Below are 18,723 nucleotides of genomic sequence, written 5' to 3'. Positions count from 1 at the left end.
GGAAAAATGTTATGGATGTGCAAATGAGGTACCCTACAGCACTAACAATGTGTCATACTGCCCTCGATCTTGCCTAAAAATTCACTTTAAGGAAGAAAGAAACAAGCAGATCTGTCACAAAAATATTAAAATCCATGTGTTAAAATCAAATCTATTTCCAATCATAACATAAGTACAGAAAAATCACAGTAGGTGGAAAAAAAAGCTAACCTACTTTTCATCTTAATGAAACTGGAGATCATATTTGAATTTTGTACAGTATTCATTTTAAGGCTATTAGTTTAATAATAATAATAATAAATTATATAATTTAGCCAGTTTGGTGTAGTGGTTAAGGGCAGCAAACTAGAAACCGAGAGACTGTGAGTTCTGATCCCACCTTAAGCACAAAGCCCTTGGACCAGTCACCCTCTCTCAGCTCCAGAAAGGAAGCAATGGTAAACCACACTTCCGAAAAACGTTGCCAAGGAAACTACAGGGCAATTACCAGGTGTCAATAATAACTCAACGGCATTAAAACTAAAACATGTGCAACATAACACCGCAGACTTAACAAAAAGAAAGCAAAAATAATACTACTAATAATAGGCACCTTGGGTGCAAACCCCAAACAACTGGACCATCTGTTGAGTATCTTTGGCATTGACAATTGCAATGCCTTGTAATGAGTAACTTTTACTTTGGAACTTTGATCCTCAAAGGATATCTTTAACACCAGTATCAAACAACATCAGCCTATCCCAGTTGCTTGGAAAGGACTCTGTAGAAAGTCAGCGTCTACCCCCTCTCCCTGAGGGATGAAATATTTGGGGATATATTAAAAAGGAAGAATATTATATTTCCCTAGAAGAGAAATGGAGAAACATGGTTTTTTTAGAGGCAGAAAGCAACCCCCATTTTCCTTAATAGCAGATGTCAGCACTTAAGAGATAAAGAGCTTATTGAAAGAAGACAAGTATCCAGATAGCTCTATTCATAAGCAAATACCCTCACCCAAGAGCCAAAACAGGACGAAAGCCATTAAGCCACAATAGGAATTGCCCAACACCCTTTCAGAACACAAGCCCCTTCATTGCACCAACCCAGAGCAGTCCAAGCTTCACTTGGGAGCTCAGATAAGCAGCAAACAAAAGGTTGACAAATTAACTCAGACAAACACCTTATATAGAGGCCAACTATGACCCCTACATAACCCCTACAGACCCCATAGGAATCTGACAACAGCCAATAAAATACATGTTCTTGCACAGGAACAGGAAGCTCAAGTTCAAAGCCCAAAGAAGGTATACAAACCCACCCACTCTCAACTCCATTTTGTCAACTGCCCAGAATCACATGTGGTTCTGCGTCATCAATAAACCATCTTTCCAATAAATCAGCCTCCATGTTTTCAATGTCTTTCTCCCAGCTTGGAACTGAACCAGATGGATGTTTCTTCCCACAACTCGATAGGTGGATAAATCCATTCTAAACATCTGGCTGTGTGACAAACCATAATAATAACTCCCCCCATGGACATCCCCTTGTTGTGTGGGACGGATATGCAATGGTCTGTTGAGGTAGAGAGTTATGTTGGCAATAGAATAGAATAGAATAGAATAGAATAGAATAGAATAGAATAGAATAGAATAGAATAGAATAGAATAGAATAGAATAGAATAGAATAGAATTCTTTATTGTCCAAGTGTGATTGGACACACAAGGAATTTGTCTTTGGTGCATATGCTCTCAGTGTACATAAAAAGACAAGATACACTTGTCAAGAATCACAAGGCACAATACCCAGTGACAGTAGTGTATTCTACTAGAAGGGTCATCCATGCCTGTCAGATTTTATTGGAACAGGCAGATTAAGTCTATCAACTAGTGGTGGGTTGCTACCGGTTCGCCCGGTTTGGGCGAACCAGTAGAGGCGGTGGTGGAAGGCTCTGCCCACCCGCCCGGACGTCATCAAATACGCTCTGTGCATGCAAACCAGTAGCAAAGGTAAGTGAAACCCACCACTGTTATTAACTTATTTAATATGGTGTGAAAACAGGAAAAGAAAAATCCTATATTGGACCAGTCATCACACGATTCAACAAAAACTACAACAGACGTTACGTTCCTGGGTATCTCTTGACAAGTGGGCGATAGGGTTCAACAACAATGGCTGGCCAAACAAGGCCTTCTTCTGTAGGATTATGTGAAGAACAACAACTGCAGATAAGACAAAAACAATGTTTGAAAACCATGCCATTACGGCCTAAAAGGTAGTCCTCAATTTATGACCACATTTGAGCCCAATACTTCTGTTGCTAAGCAAGGAAGTTGTTGAGTTGCGTGTCCCATTTGATATTTTTGCCACAGTTGTTAAGTGAACACTGCGGTTGTTAAGCGAATTGTGACCATTAAGGGAATTTGGCTTCCCCCTGTTTACTATGCTTGTGGGAGGCCAGCTGGGAAGGTTTCAAATAGTGATCACATGACCTAGGGGAGGGGTCTGCAATCTTAAACACTCAAAGAGCCATTTGGACCCATTTCCCACAGAAAATAAAACACCGGGAGCCACAAAAGCCTTCCCATGCCTGACTATTTCTTAAGCGGTCACAAAACTAGCAGAAGATATCATATGGATTACAAGTTTAAAGTCATTTGAGGATTTTATTTACATATGGAAATATTTTTTAGTGGCGTGGGCAGAAGAACAAAGATATTAAAAATATTATGTATGGTAGACCTGTAGGAAAGTGGGTGGAGATAGGTTAGTTTACTGATTGTTTAGTTTAGGAAAAGGGATGTTATGTTCAGATATTAATATATGTAAAAGATTTGAATTAAGAGATATATGTATGGGGGAGGAGGAAATGGGTAGATTATGAGTTGAAATTGCCAAATTAGGATTTATTATATAATTTTACAGCTGAATGTTGCTCTGAAATGTATAGTATAGGGGGGATATAATAATATTGTTAGAAAGAAATGGTCAGCATATGGGGGGTGGAGTAAAAGGATGGTAAAGTATTATATAATCTGTTATTAATCTGGGTTTTATTTTGGAGAAGCCACAGGGGGAGGGGAGGGGGGAGGGGGGGCTAGGGAGGAGGGGGGAAAAAAGGGGGGGGGAAATCTGTATTTGAAAAACTTTTTCAATAAAAAAAAAAAACTAGCATAAGTAGTTGAATTAAATGTTCTGTTTTCTTCTGAAACTTTTCTTTTCTTGGATTTATCCATGGTTGGCCTACCGAGGGTTGAAAAGCTCAATAAATCGCATGCTGGCGGGTATCGCACATTGGCGGTTGTGACACATATTTTGAGTGACAGGGAGCCACAGCAGAGGGGTGAAAGAGCCACATGCGGCTCCAGAGCCGCAGGTTGCTGACCTCTGACCTAGGGACTGCAACTGTCATAAATACATGCCAGTTTCCAGTTTCCCACATTTTGATCACATGACCATGAGATGTTGCAACGACCATAAATGTGAAAAATGGTCATAAGTCACTAGTGTTTCAGTGCTGTTGTAATTTCAAATGGTCGCTAACTGGACGTTTGTAAGTTGAGGACTACCTGTGTTATAAATCAGAACCAACAAAGCAGGGGTACTTAAAGCAAATATTTGAACACTGGAAAAAGAACTTATCCAGTCTTAAATCTCATTGAACAACCATTAGCAGATCAAAGGAGATTCATTACCAGAAATAAGATATTCAGGGATACAAAGCTGGTTCAGAAAAATTATAAATGAAGGAATGAGAAGAGAGATGGAAGAGAGAAGGAAGGAGAGAGAGGGAAGGAAGGGAAGGGAGGAAGGAAGGGAAGGGAAGGGAAATTAGAGTAGGAGTGAAGGTAAGAGAGAGAGGAAGAGAGGAGGAGGAGGAGAAAGAGAAAGGAAGGGGAAGTAGGGAGGAGAAGAAGAGAAGGGGAAGAGAAAGTAAGAAGGAAAGAAAAGAGAGAGGTGGTAGGTTTGAGGAGAAAGATTGCTGTACAATAAAAAAAGATGAAATGGAAGAAAGGCAACCCTGAACAAATATAAAGATATTAAGATAAAGAATGAATTGTTTAAAAAATAAAAGAGAACAAATATGAATAAATAGCAATAATTAGAATTTAAAGGCAAATGAAGATGTTGTTTATGTAAGCAAGCATAGAAATATTGAGACATGATCAAAGAAAAGGGGAAAAAAGATTTTGGCAAAAACTGTAATTGAGTAAAATGTATTTGAATTTGATTAATTGTATAAGATGAGATATGGCCAATACTCTGTTCTGGCCTGAATAGGTTTTAAGGGTTTTTAATTGTATTGCTAGGGGTTGTATTGCTAGGGGTTTTAAATTGGGGTGGCCGTTTAAATTTAATTTATTCTTAATTATTTTAACTTTTATATTGCATGTTATTTTAATTCTCGGCTGTTCACCGCCCTGAGTCCCTTCGGGGAGAAAGGCGGGATATAAATTTAATAAATAAATAAATAAATAAATAAAAAAGATGTGGGTAAATGTGGGGGGATGGGGGGGCAATAAAACTTGGTTTTTAAAAAAAAAAAATTTATAAAAATGGAAGACCCAAAACCAATAATAGTAGAATAGTAGAAGAATCTTAGATAGCAACAATTGCAAATGTAAAAGAAAGAGCTGATATAAACCGCACAAATGGTAATTTAGAAAAAGTAATAACAACAGAACAAGAACAGGGTATCATTGAAACAACCTATAAATTCACACACACCCAAAAAGAATAATTTAAAAAAACATTTTAACATATGCAGAATTACCCGAATGACAGAGGCTGCCAGCATTGAAATTGGTGCCCCAAAAAGACCTGTTATCTATAATGAAGGATTGAATAAAGTGCTTGCGAGGATTAAAATAACATCTATTGCAGACTAATAAGTTTCCTACAGTACGATGGTGATTACACAAGAAGTGTATATTGATATTATATATACAAAAAGTAAAATTATATTCTGTCCTAAAGTGGAACATCAGACTGGAAGCCAAAATAAAAACATTAAGATTAGGTGCAAGTAATTTATAGAACATGAAAGACCCAAAAAAAAGAGGATTGTAAGAATCAAGATAAGCCTAATATATATAAGATAAGCCAATATATATATTGGCTTAGCACAGAAAAAATGAAGAAGCTTTGGAAATCTGTAAACTGACCAGATTCATTTGGCTAGTGAGACAGGCAGTGTCTCAATTTGATAAATAATCAGATAAAATCATAAACTAACAGCAGGGAAAATTGAATGCTATGATCATCCAATTTAAGCAAAATCAACTATTTCAATGAAATCGGACGTAATTCTACCGATGTATAAGTGGCAATAGAAATTATGGAAATAGAAAATCAAATAAAAGGAAAGAATCTAGTCCTGGAAAGGGTTATGGGAAACTTTAAAAGGCTATAATAAAGTGTTGGAAGGATAAGAGAATTTGAAGATGAACTTAGTAAAAAAAAAAAGCAAATGGAAAAATCAATAATAACAGCAGGAATGGTTAATAATTGAGTGAAAAAGATTAAAAACTGGACATCCCCTGGAAATGATCAGTTGCATGGATTTTGGCTCAAATATCTAACTAGATTGAGTCCAATTATAGTTAAAATAGTTTAATTAAATATTGCACCAGGGACTGTTTAATAACTTATCCAATTCAAAAAGAATCAGCAAACCAGACAACACCAGGAAACTATAGGCCAGGTGTCGGCAACCTTAAACACTCAAAGAGCCACAAAGGTCCTAACCTGAAGCCCCACGTTCAATTCTGGAGCCAACCGGAAGTCTGGTTCCCCAACCATAGAGTCTCCTCCTAGTGCAGTGTCCTTTTTTCCTCTGCTGACCGGAAGTTCAGTTTCAGCACCACCACCACCACCATAGAGTCTCCTCCTAGCGCAGCATCCTTTTTCCTCTACCTGTCCTAACCGAAAGCCCTATTGTGGAGCCGACCGGTGACAGGAAGCCACAACAAGGATGAACAAGGATGAAAGAGCCACATGCGGCTCCAGAGCCGCAGATTGCTGACCCCTGCTATAGGCCAATAACATGCTTGCCTACCATGCTTAAATTACTCCTAATAATAACAGACAACATCCAAGATTAATTAGAAAAAAAAATGTCCTTCCAGTAGAACAGAAAGTAAGCAAAAGGAAAAGCAGACATACAAAATATTAATTTCTTATGGTTCTTGAGAATTGCAAAAAATGAAAAAAAAAACATTACATATGGTCTGGATTGATTATAAAAGGCATTTAATTTTTTACCACCTAGTTGGATCATCAAATGTTTGGAAAACCACTGTTGCCAATAAAAACATTAGCATGTTTGTAGAAAAAATAATGAAGCAGCGGAAGACAGAATTAGTGACTGGAAATGAAAAATATGGGCTTGTCAACATTCGGAGATACATCACCTTTAATATTCGTCATTGCTACATTCCCGCTTTCTACAATTTGGAAGAAAAGTAATCTTGGCCATCAAACAGCAAAAATGCTAATAAAAGCTCACATTTGCTTTGTATAGTTTAACTGAAGCTATATAGAAACTCAGACACTGAAATCCAGGCATTGACGAGCACTTAAGGATTTTTAGCATAGATCTAGCAATGGAGTTTGGCCTAGAGAAATTTGCTAAGGTAAGCAGAATTGCAGGCTAAGACATTGCTCACTGCCAGGAGTTCGATCCTGACTGGCTCAAGGTTGACTCAACCTTCCACCCTTCCGAGGTCAGTAAAATGAGGACCCAGATTGTTGGGGGCAATATGGTGACTTTGTAAACCGCTTAGAGAGGGCTTGTAAAGCACTATGAAGTGGTATATAAGTCTAAGTGCTATCGCTATAAATCAGGGTAAAATCACAAACATTAATGGAATTGAAACACCAAACGCCAAACCATCAGAAGTCATCAGGATGAAGTTACAGATATCTGGACGTTTTACAGTTGGCTTACATGAAGCATGGACAAGTTAAAATTATGATCAATAAAGAATACACCAAGGAGGGAAAACATTGCTAAAGACAGCAAGTTAAACTGAACCGTTTGGACTAAAAAAAACCAGTGATGTCTATTCACTATGCATTACATCCTCATAGTGATATTCTTAGATTGCAGGTAGTCCTCAATTTATGACTACAATTGAGCCCAAAATTTCTGTTGCTCGGTGAGACATTTGTTAAGTGAATTTTGCCCCATTTTACCACCTTTCTTGCCACAGCTGTTAAGTGAATCACTGCAGTTCTTAAATTAGAAACATAGTTGTTAAGTGAATCTGGCTTCTCAGTTGACTTTGCTTGTCGGGAGGTTGCAAAAAGCGACTGCATGACACTGCCACCGTCATAAGTGTGAACCAGTTGCTAAGCTTCTGAATTTTGATCACGTGACCACGGGGACGCTGCAAAGGTCATAAGTGTGGAAAAAACGGTCCTCAGTCACTTTTTTCAGTGCTGTTATAACTTTGAACAGTCACTAAATGAACTGTTGTAAGTCGAGGACTACTTGTATACGTGCCCTGGAGAAATGGAGGCAGAGATTTACTTCAAGTCAAACGAAGTATCAAAGAAGAAAAACAAGAATTGTAAAAGATAACCAAGACAAGCACTGATGCAAGTTAAAAATTGGAACCTGGTCTACAGTGAACGAAAAGTAAATATCAAAATAATGTAATAAAAGCACAAACAGAACGCTGGCAAAGAAAAGCATCACATGGTCAATTTCTAAAAAAAAACATTGAAGGGACAGTGGATAAAGATAAAATCTGGCTTACAACTGGAACATCGAAAACCAAAATGCTTGATTTTGGCTGCATAAGAACAAGCTATCCAAACAAACGCAATCAAAGCCAGAACTGAAAAATCATCAAATAATTCAAAGTACAGATTGTGCAAAAAAGCAGAAGAAACACATGACATACTTAATTTTCTGCACGAAGATTGCACAAGCAGATTTGCTGGAACAGCTGTAAAAATTGCCATGTGCCATTAATGAAAAATTGGTGGGAACATAGAGTTGAAAATGAGAAGGTTTAAAATACTGTAGGATTATAACCCAGATATAACTGAGTTAGAAAAGAAGAAAGCATGGACTGGATGTGGCAATACCAGGAGATAGTAGGAATAGCAATAGCACTTAGATCACAAAGTATCAAGATCTGAAAATCAAAATCGAAAGATTATGGCATAAATTGGCTGTGGTGGTCCAGGGGTTATCAGCGCACTGAGTGCCACATCCATAAATCTCAGACGGTACTTAGAAAATCTGGGCATTGACAAAAAATTCCATCTGTCAATTGCAAAAGTCCACATTGCTCACATCAGCACATATACTGTGCTGATACATTACGACATCTTGGGGTTTTGGGGAATTTGCCTATGAAGGCCAAGACAGCTACAGAACTGGCAGCTATGATTTCACATATGCTTCCCAATTCAAAATGCTCCTAAATTTGCACCAAAGCCAGCATGCTGGAAGTCCGCACACATCTTCAAGTTGCCAAGATTGAGTAACAATATCCTTAGAAACTCAAGGGATTTTATAACCCATCTTGGAATTCCAAATTAAGGAAATTGTAGCAGAAGGCAGGGAAGAATAGAACCCCACGGAATAAATAACATCTGAGTCAGATTTCTCCACAAGTGATAAGTGCATAATGACAAATCAGTTGTTGATTTTATATTACTTCCAGAAAAGAAGTGATTTAAAGCTTGTCACATTGATCAATTGAAACGTTGCCTTTTGCACAGGTCATGGCAGCGTTCACCATACTTCTTCCCATTTCTCACACAACAACATCTGTCTGAATTATCACATCAAGCCAATCCATTCTATTTGACAGACATTAAACTCACTTTAAATTTACAAAACTGGCACTCAGATTTTAGTCTTGTTTTAAAAAAAAAAAAACACAGAGAAAAAGAAAAAGAAACAAGTTCCAGGAACACTTTATAGCCTTAAAAGTCCCTAGATATTATGCCAAAAAGCAAACACATACAATATTTCAAGCCCTGAACTCTGCCAATTTCACACAATCGCAGACATTTGAGAGCTCTGGTTTCTCCCTCAGTAATTTATTCTGATTGCACAATATGCTTCTTTGAAATTATCTGGAGAGCTGTAAAAAGCAAAATTAGACAGAGACATTGATCCAGTTCAGATGACAAAGTAAAGTAGCCTGCAGATTAGAATATAAGAGTATGGCTAAGGACCATCTTAACTCCTATCTGTAATAACAGATTACTTTATGATTATCTTATGTCAACCACACAGACCAGCATGTTATCCAAACCCACATTAGTGGTTAATTTATGATTAAGCAGCCATTATTCCTCCAGGAACACAAAACAAGAAACTAGACTTGTGGCAAAGCTGTTTTTCTGATGCTCCCTCTTATTATTCTGTTGCAACTGCTGTACTATCATACACTGACTTGGTTGTGAAAATAAAAAAGTTAGAACAACCAGCATTCCCATCTCACGTGCAAAGGCTCTGGCTGTAATCACCCCATGGTAGATTTTAGAAATATTTTTGAGAAACAAACCTCACAACAACTATACTGATTAAAAGGATATAGTCAAACTGCATTCTGACCCAGTTTGGTGTGTAATTTGGAGCAAATTCATCAAGCAAGTGTCTTAACCATGGTTAAGTCTAATCCTGGTCTAGTAGGTCATGCAAATACAATGGTTGAGGCAGAACCATTGGTCTAGAAAACTAATGCAGTAAAGTCTATCCTAAGTGCCATGCAAAGCAATGACACTTAAGAATTGTTGTGATTAATTTGTTTCATTACTTTAGAGCCGCCCTGAGTCTTCGGAGAGGGGCGGCATATAAATTTAATTAATTAAATTAAATTAAATTATACAAGTCTTACTCATAACTGTTTTTGACTATTGAGGCTTACAGGACCAGGAAATAAGGAAGACAATAAAGAGAGCTTCTGTTCTTATTAAAAGAAAAAAGCTTTTATCCATAAAATTGGTACATCTGTCTTTTTCTTTTTTTGGGAGAGTTCCAGCAGCTGTGTGCTTTAACGTCTTCAGGGTTATGGAGAAAACTTACCGTCTAACGTCCAAGAGCTTCAGCATATATGACGCTTTGTGGAAAGTCACACTTCGCTCTCAGCCTGTTAGACAGAAAGCCACATGTCAGTTATAATATCCAAGACATGCTGTGAGAGGCAATAATCCCAAAAAAGAAGGAGAAGGGGGAGAAGGAGAAGGAGAAGGAGAAGGGGGAGAAGGAGGAGAAGGAGAAGGAAAAGGAGAAGGAGAAGGAGAAGGAGAAGGAGAAGGAGAAGGAGAAGGAGAAGGAGAAGGAGAAGGAGAAGGAGAAGGAGAAGGAGGAGGAGAAGAAGAAGAAGGAAAAGGAAAAGGAAAAGGAGAAGGAGGAGAAGGCGAAGGAGAAGGAGAAGGGGGAGAAGGAGAAGGAGGAGAAGGAGGAGAAGGAGAAGGAAAAGGAGAAGGAGGAGAAGGAGAAGGAGAAGGAGAAGGAGAAGGAGAAGGAAAAGGAAAAGGAAAAGGAAAAGGAGACATATTGACAGATCTACTATGGCAAATTTAAATAACCAGTGTGCAGAGACATGTGATTGCTGCACATATGAATGCTGAACACAAACAGCAGGAACCTGGAATCGTCCAGATGTTTGAAATTCAATCCCATTGGTTTCCCCTAGCACTGTCCACAGCAATGCATTGTGGGAGACGTAGAACAAAAAAACCGCTCGGATAAGATATAGGCTGCTCATCCCTGATTTATTAATGCCGTTTCACTGACTCCTTCATGAAGGCAGCCAGCAGATGCTGGTTGGGATTTAAAAAAAAAAAACTGGTGATCACAAATTTGAAATTGCTACTTCAACTGGTACCACATCAGTTCATTAGCTGATCAGTTAACATTAGGAAAGATTGAATTTTTAGAAACAGAACAATTCCCACCTTGACATCGCTGCCTGTAGCACACAATTTTATTTATTTATTTATTTTTATTTATTTTTATATGCAGCCCTTCTCCGGAGACTCAGGGCGGCTTACAATGCGTTAAGCAATAGCCTTCATACTTTTGTATATTTTATACAAAGTCAGCTTATTGCCCCCACAAACCGGGTCCTCATTTTACCCACCTTAGAAAGGATGGAAGGCTGAGTCGACCTTGACCCTGGGGAGAATTGAACTCGCAGTAATGGCAGGCAGCTGGATGTTAAATGCTGCCTTAGTAGAAGGCATTAGCCTCCTACGCCACTCAGGCACAATGATGGGCTAATGTAAATCAGCATGAAGGGACAGGGCCTTCACAGGAATTTAAACGTTCCCCTGCCAGGAACTGCGTGCAAAGTCTGAGTGATGTATGTGTCTTCCAGGACCAGCCTCCGATGACCGGTATCCGCAGGTATAAAGATACACAACTGGGGGGGGGGGGGGGAGATTGGGTAGAAGATATGAAAAGATTATGCTCTGGCATTTGTGATGATCCAACCCTCAATTACTCAGTAGTGACTAGATATACAGTCACAAACAGGTGAACTTAGATGTAGCCAAAATCTTTTGCCCAATATTGAATGTTCTTCCTTCTCGGAACATCTAAGTTCATACAAGATGATGACCTTTTTTCTCTTTCTCTTTTCAATTTTATCTTTCCCCCCCCCTTTCTCATCTTCCTTCTGCTCAGATAGTTGGTACAAGCCTGTGGCAAACTTTCCTTTTTATTCTCTTTAAACTTATCAAAGAGTTTGGACCCGAACTAGAATGAAACGGGCATCTCCTTTTCTATTTAAAAAAAAAAAAAAATTACAATTGAAAATCCTTCAGCGTCTTAGCCATTGTTGGGAGTATAAATCAAAAGGCAGCCTTGAGGAAGATATGAGGTTTAGAACTCCCAACCCACATTCTAACCACAAATTATGGATTAAAAAATGTACATAAGCCTCAGGTATAGAAAGACAATGTGTTTATTTACCCTAAAGAGAAAGCCAACATACTGTGCTAAATTTATTCCACGTATCCCTATTTGTAAAAAAAAAAAAAAAATTACATTTCCACAATCAGAGAACAAAGAAAGGGTGTGGGCAAGGGAAATCCTTCCCTGTGTCCAGTGCTGCAAGCTGATACATAATAAAGTGGACAAACAGGCACGCATAATTTTAAGCACAAAAATATTCTCCCTATTTTTCTGTAAAGAGGTTCCCGCAGTTTACACACCAATTGCAGCAACAGTTTTTTTCCCCTTTTATCCTTGCCTTCATTTCCACTCTCTTTCACTCCCTTTTTACAGTGTGCAAACCCCTTATTTATTTATTTATTTATTTATTTATTTATTTATTTATTTATTTATTTATTTAATTGATTGATTTCTGTACCTTCCCCCCATCTCAACCTGATGACTCTGGCCAGCTCATAATTCTAAATAGCAATAGGAATAGCACTTAAAGACTTACGTACTGCTTCATAATGCCTTACAGTCCTCTCTAAGCAGTTTACAAATTGCCCCAAACAATCTGGATCCTAATTTTACCCACCTCGGAAGGATAGAAGGCTGAGTCAACCTTGAACCCGTCAGGATTGAATTCCTGGCAGTGGAATTCTAACTAATGCACCACCACAGACATTTAAAACCAATAAAAACAGTACAAAATAGATATATACAACATCCAATTTAACAGTAAAACCAATAGATGGGACCCTTAATACATTTGGAACCCCAGATTTGAACACATAGCCAAGTTTTTAGAATTTTTGGGGTCAGGGTCACTCTAATTTCTGAAGGGACCTTGAATCTCTGTCAAGGACCTTTGAGTACTCATATCTAATGATCTAAGTGCCAAAACCCACTGTAACAACATCGCCAAAAAGGCATTAAGAGTTGTAAACCTAGTCTTGCATAGCTTCTTCTCCGGTAATATTACACTACTAACCAGAGCACGCAAAACATTTGCTAGACCAATTCTCGAATACAGCTCATCTGTCTGGAACCCGCACTACATATCGGACATCAATACAATTGAATGTGTCCAGAAATATTTCACAAGAAGAGTCCTCCACTCCTCTGCTCGCAACAGAATACCTTATGCCACCAGACTTGAAATTCTGAGCTTAGAAAATTTAGAACTACACTGCCTTTTGTATGACCTAAGCCTAGCTCATAAAATTATCTGCTACAATGTCCTACCTGTCAATGACTACTTCAGTTTCAACCACAACAATACATGAGCACACAATAGATACAAACTTAAAGTGAAGTGCTCCAAACTCGATTGCAGAAAATACGACTTCAGCAACAGAGTGGTCAATGCCTGGAATGCACTACTTGACTCTGTGGTTTTATCCCAAAACTCCCAAAACTTTAACCTTAGACTGTCTACTGTTGACCTCACCCCATTCCTAAGAGGTCTGTAAGGGGCATGCATAAGAGCACCAGCGTGCCTATCGTCCCTGTCCTAATGTTTCCTCTATTTGTATCTATTTTATGTATCCAATCCATGTTTATACTTACTAATACATTCTTGACAAATAAATAAAAATAAATAAAACGGAGGATGTTCCACAGAGCAGGGGCTACAGCAGAGCCCCTGCTCTCTCTTCTGGTCCCTGGCCAGCCAACATTTTTAGCTGATGGGGATCCACAATGTGTCCAACCTGGTGGACTAAATTGGACAGGCCAGGATTTGAATGCTGATGCACACCTAGAGATCTCATGCGCCTTACCCTACGACAGTCGGTCCCAGCCCTGGCCCCCTCCAGATGTGTGGACGTGATCTCTCAGAATTCTCAGCAATGGCCACACCAGTTAGGAATTCTGGGCGCTGCAGTCCCAGCACATCTGGCTATTGCCAGCATTTGGAAAGCTGGTGGAAGAAACCCAAGAATAGTTTCGCACTGTTTTCAGGAGCAAAGTTCTCTGAATTCCCTGGAGGAGGCTTAATTGTGGCTTTGGAACTTGATTAACAGTCCGACATTGGGACGGAGAATACCCAGCCCCCACTCCATTGGGTGGCATCTAAATCACCCTATCCTTTGCCAGTTGTTTCTAAGAACAAAATTAACCCAAATTAAAAAGATGCCCTTTCCTCTTTTTCTGGCACATGGCAGCCCAACCAAGTCCTGCAAGGAGGTGCCAAGGCCCTTCCTGCACAATACCAGTACCACATTTTGCATGCTTTTGCACACAAACCCATCGTCAAGGGCACTTCAATCTTGAAACAATAGCAAGCACATGGCTTTGAAATGTCCTCAGGCTGCCTGCCACACGCCAGAAAGAAAGAAAGAAATCTTCATCATCGCCATCTAGGCTTTTTCCAAGATCGACTTCCACGAATGGCTGCAGGATGGAAATACGCTGAAATAAGGGGCATCCTCCCTCCTGCCCAACAGTTTGCTTCTAAGGACTACTAGGATAAGGAGACAACTCTTTTAAGGTTTTTAACCGGGCTAGGATGAGGAGCAGGGTGAAAAAAACACGAGCAAATGGGATTCTCGGGGAGAGCCGGCCTCTCTTCAGGGCAGGCGAAGCCTTGTGTGAAAAGTGGCTACCCTGGAACGATGCAGGAAAGCCAGCTTGTAGCAGAGAGCGCAAGGCTCGGGGAGGAGAAACATATTAATAGCACCATCTTATATACCGGCTTCAGCAGGGGTTACCCCCCAGGGAAGAGAAGCGGAGGACTGCAGCTTGCAGCTTGCAGCTTGCAGCTGTCAGGGCAAGTTGAGATTTCAGATGGGGGGAAAAACCGCTGCATGCATCCCAAAGTGGGGCTGATTTGCTGTTTTTCCTTCCTTTTCTTCCCCCCCCCCCCGGTTCTTCTTCTTCTTCTTTTCCTCCAGGCTGGCAGAGAGGGGTTTCAAAGCCCATAAAGGTTGACTCAGCCTTCCATCCTTTCGAGGTAGGTAAAATGAGGACCCAGATTGTGGGGGCAATAAGCTGACTTTGTATAAAATAGAACACTGCTTTGGGGGGGGGGCAAAAAGCCCTACTAAGCAGGTATATACAAAAGTATGAAGGCTATTGCTGAATGCGTTGTAAGCCGCCCTGAGTCTCCGGAGAAGGGCGGCATATAAATCGAACTAATAAATAAATAAATAAATAAATAAATTCCGCCGAGCCGGGCTATCAATGTAATGATTTTTAAATTGGGTTTTAAATTTTGGGGGTTTTAAATTTCAGCCGAATTATGTAATAATTTTAATTATTTTTAACTGATGTTTGTCTTTGTGTTTTTTAATAGGCTGTACACCGCCCTGAGTCCTTCGGGATAAGGGCGGTATAGAAATTTATTTATTTATTTATTTATTTATTTATTTATTTATTTATTTATTTATTTATAAATCAATCTATCTATCAATCTATCAATCAATCAATCAATCAATCAAGGCAGCCTTTAAATCAAAGGAAAGGACTGGCTAAGGCAAGGAAACCAGAAAGCAAGTAAAAACCCTCCTCCTCCTGATGATAAAAGTACCAATCCTTCAGGGCTGCACCCAGATCTTGGGAGATGCCTGCAAGAAGGAGAAAGTGTGGGGAGGGCAGAGGGAGGGAGGCAGGCAGTGGGTGAAGCACACAGGGTACCCCCAATATTCAGAGTCGCTGGGGCTTACAATGGGACCGGGTACTGGATCGCCACTATCCCGGGGAAGCTGGAGTCTTTTGGAAGATGGTCCAGGCAAGAAGGAAGAGAGGGGAGGGGGGGGCGCCAGGGGTGGCAAAGCGGGGAAGCCCCGGTTGCAAAGCGAGCATCCCGCTCGTCTACCCACCTGCCGAGGATCCGCGATCGGCCCGCGAGGAGGAGGAAGAAGAAGGGGCGCGGCGATCTCAGCAAGCCCAAGGACCACCTTGGCCCACGGCGAGAAGAAGCCACGAGGAAGCGGTGCGGTGGAATGAGTGGGGGGGGGCAACCTGCCCTGCCTGGCCAGTCTCCTCTCTCCGGGGTCAGAGACAAAAGAGCGGCCGCCTGCTTCTCCCTCCGATGCTCGCAAGGGGGAGTGGGTGGGGGGGGGGGAGAGAGAGAAAATAAGGGGTGGGGGGTGGGAAACACACCCCGAAAGGGGCGTGGGAGGGATGGATCCTGATAGGAAGGGGTGCGGGCGGGGGTGGGGACATCCTGGCGACGCAGGAGGAAAGCTCCGGGCAAGAGCCGGAGGGAGGTAGGGTCTTAGGGGTGGAGGGTGGGGGGAGAAGGGGGGAGAGAGAGAGAGAGGCGCCTAGGGCAGGATCGAACTCCCCACCCGGCCCCGCCGCAGCCCTTCCCCGCCTGGCCAGAGGGGAGGCGCCGGGAGAAGGGAGGGGAGGGCTGCGGCTGCGGGGCACGTGTGAACGGGAAACACGCGGGGTGCGGGGGGAAGATGCTGGATTACTGGGAATCGCCCCCCCCCCACTCCCGGGATTCCAGCGCTCGTGGAAGCCACCATTGCCTTGCCTTGGCAAGTGCTCCACCTTAGCCCCCACCCCTACCCCCACACACAATCCGGGTTGCGTGGTCCTCGGTCCCCCCCCCACACACACACACGCATACACACAACACGGTGCTGCTGAGCCGCTCCGCTCTCCTGCCTGCCTCTGCGGTGTTTTGTATTTTTTTTCTTTTCCTTTTTTTTTTTTTGTTCCAAAGAGGCTCGCCACCCACCCACCCCCCAGGATCTCTGGTCCCGGGGTCGGGACGCTTTGGTTTAAAATCGCCGATCGATGGGGTTTTATTGCTTTCCCTACTTCTGGTGCTTGGTCGTGTTTCGATTTCAGTCACGAGACTGCGGTGGCTTCGAGGGTTGCTCGATGAATAATAGAAGATACAGATATGCATCATGCAGTGCCGGTAAAGGAGAATATATAAGATAGGGATAGGGATAGGGATAGGGATAGGGATAGGGATAGAATAGAATAGAATAGAATAGAATAGAATAGAATAGAATAGAATAGAATAGAATAGAATAGAATAGAATAGAATAGAATAGAAGGAATGCAATGCCATGCAATGCAGTGGGATGCAATAGAATAGAATAGAATAGAATAGAATAGAATAGAATAGAATAGAATAGAATAGAATAGAATAGAATAGAAGGAATGCAATGCCATGCAATGCAGTGGGATGCAATAGAATAGAATAGAATAGAATAGAATAGAATAGAATAGAATAGAATAGAATAGAATAGAATAGAATAGAATAGAATAGACCTCCCCCCCCCTTTGCCTTTGCTTGTGGAAGCCAACGGGAAGATTGCAAATAGAGACCACATGACCCTGGGATGCCATAACTTGTGAATCGCGTTCCATTTATCCAGGGCCCAAATTCTGATCGTGTGACTATGCTGTGAGTATGCTGTGAAGGTCCAAAGTGTGATGAAAAGTCGCTTTTTTCATGCCATTGTAACTTCAGTCACTAAATGAAAGGTTTTAAGTCAAGGACCACCTGAATCATGGGCATTGCAGAAGGGACAGGTGAAAAAAAATCCATCTCTTGATTACTTTTGTGGAACATGGTGGTGCAAGTACCGTACAGAATGGAATGGAATGGAATGGAATGGAATGGAATAGAATGGAATAGAATGGAATAGAATGGAATAGAATAGAATAGATGGAATGCAATGCAATGGGTTGCAATAGAATAGAATAGAATAGAATAGAATAGAATAGAATAGAATAGAATAGAATAGAATAGAATAGAATAGAATAGAATAGAATAGACCTTGTAGGTCATCTATTCCAGGGGTCTCCAACCTTGGCAACTTTAAGCCTCGGCGGATGTCAACTCTCAGAATTCTGGGAGTTGACCTAGTCCAACCTCCCACCCCAAACAGAAGACCCTACACCTGTGATGGCGAACCTATGGCACGCGTGCCACAGGTAGCACGTGGAGCCATATCGGTGGGCACATGAGCGTTGCCCTACCTCAGCTCCGGTGGGACTGGAAGTCGGGAAACCGGCTGTTTCCTTCCTCCAGAGGCTAGGAAGGGTTTTATTTGAGCTCCTTAAGGTAACGGTTTAGAAATGTATTTTAATTACCGTAAGCCGATTGAACGCTGGGAGCTAGTTAGCAGTTGGCTGAATCTCTCAGTACTTTGTGTCAACACTGTGAAAGTCCAAAGTATGGCATATGATAGATGTCCCCTTTTCCACTTCCTCTCAGGGTTCCGAATAATACATCCACCAAAAGCAGAACTCCAAGACAGGTATATTCCTCAAAGAACATGTTTATTGGACACACCATATCGGCACAGCTAGTGAAGACCAACTCTAAAAGTTCCCACTAATTAAAAGAGCAAATATTCCTTCCCCAGGTGTCACCAGTCACATTGTCCGATGAAGGTAGCTGGGAGGCTGCTTGGTCACTCCTCTGTCATCTGCTGGGATGACCTTGGTTCCCCAGAGGAAAACTTGTTGCTTTGACTGGTAGCCGATCTATCTACTTCCCCGCTCCCTTCCCCCTTTCAAAGTTCATGGCAACTATGGAGCAAGAGAGAAATGGCTTCAACCAGGTCAGCTTCAGAGTTGACACTTCCATTAAAAACATATGTGCTACTTACATGCCATTTGTACATTGTATCCATGTGTGTGGTCGTAGTAGAAGGGAAAGACTCAAATGTGGTCTCATGAATCATCACTCAGAGATATGATATAAACGAATGAACTTGGATGTAGGGATGAATAAAATGTTTCCTAACCACCATTTGCAAAAGAACAGCATCTGTGACTTGGGTAACTCATTTCTTTTTCTGAAAAGCAGACCCAGTTCTTAGAAATCAATGGAATTCTGAATCTCAAAGATTATCAAAAC

The 18,723-nt window shown here is 41.0% G+C and overlaps 1 protein-coding gene across 2 annotated transcripts in view; it reads right to left on the bottom strand.

Moving 5' to 3' along the window:
• TMEM150C (transmembrane protein 150C) overlaps positions 1 to 15,901 on the bottom strand; it is a 43,643-nt gene extending 27,742 nt beyond the window's left edge. For both annotated transcript variants that reach the window (XM_070948638.1, XM_070948639.1), the window contains exons 1-2: positions 15,710 to 15,901; positions 10,032 to 10,095 (exon numbers count right to left, since the gene is read on the bottom strand). The gene's annotated coding sequence lies outside the window, so the exon portion shown is untranslated. The remainder of the gene's footprint in view (positions 1 to 10,031; positions 10,096 to 15,709) is intronic.
• Positions 15,902 to 18,723: the final 2,822 nt, after the last annotated feature.

This window comes from Pituophis catenifer, unplaced genomic scaffold (genome assembly GCF_029215685.1).
Source record: "Pituophis catenifer annectens isolate HBS135680 unplaced genomic scaffold, rPitCat1.0.hap2 SCAF_8, whole genome shotgun sequence".
Taxonomy (NCBI): Eukaryota; Metazoa; Chordata; class Lepidosauria; order Squamata; family Colubridae; genus Pituophis; species Pituophis catenifer.
This window is presented reverse-complemented; position numbering and strand designations above follow the sequence as displayed.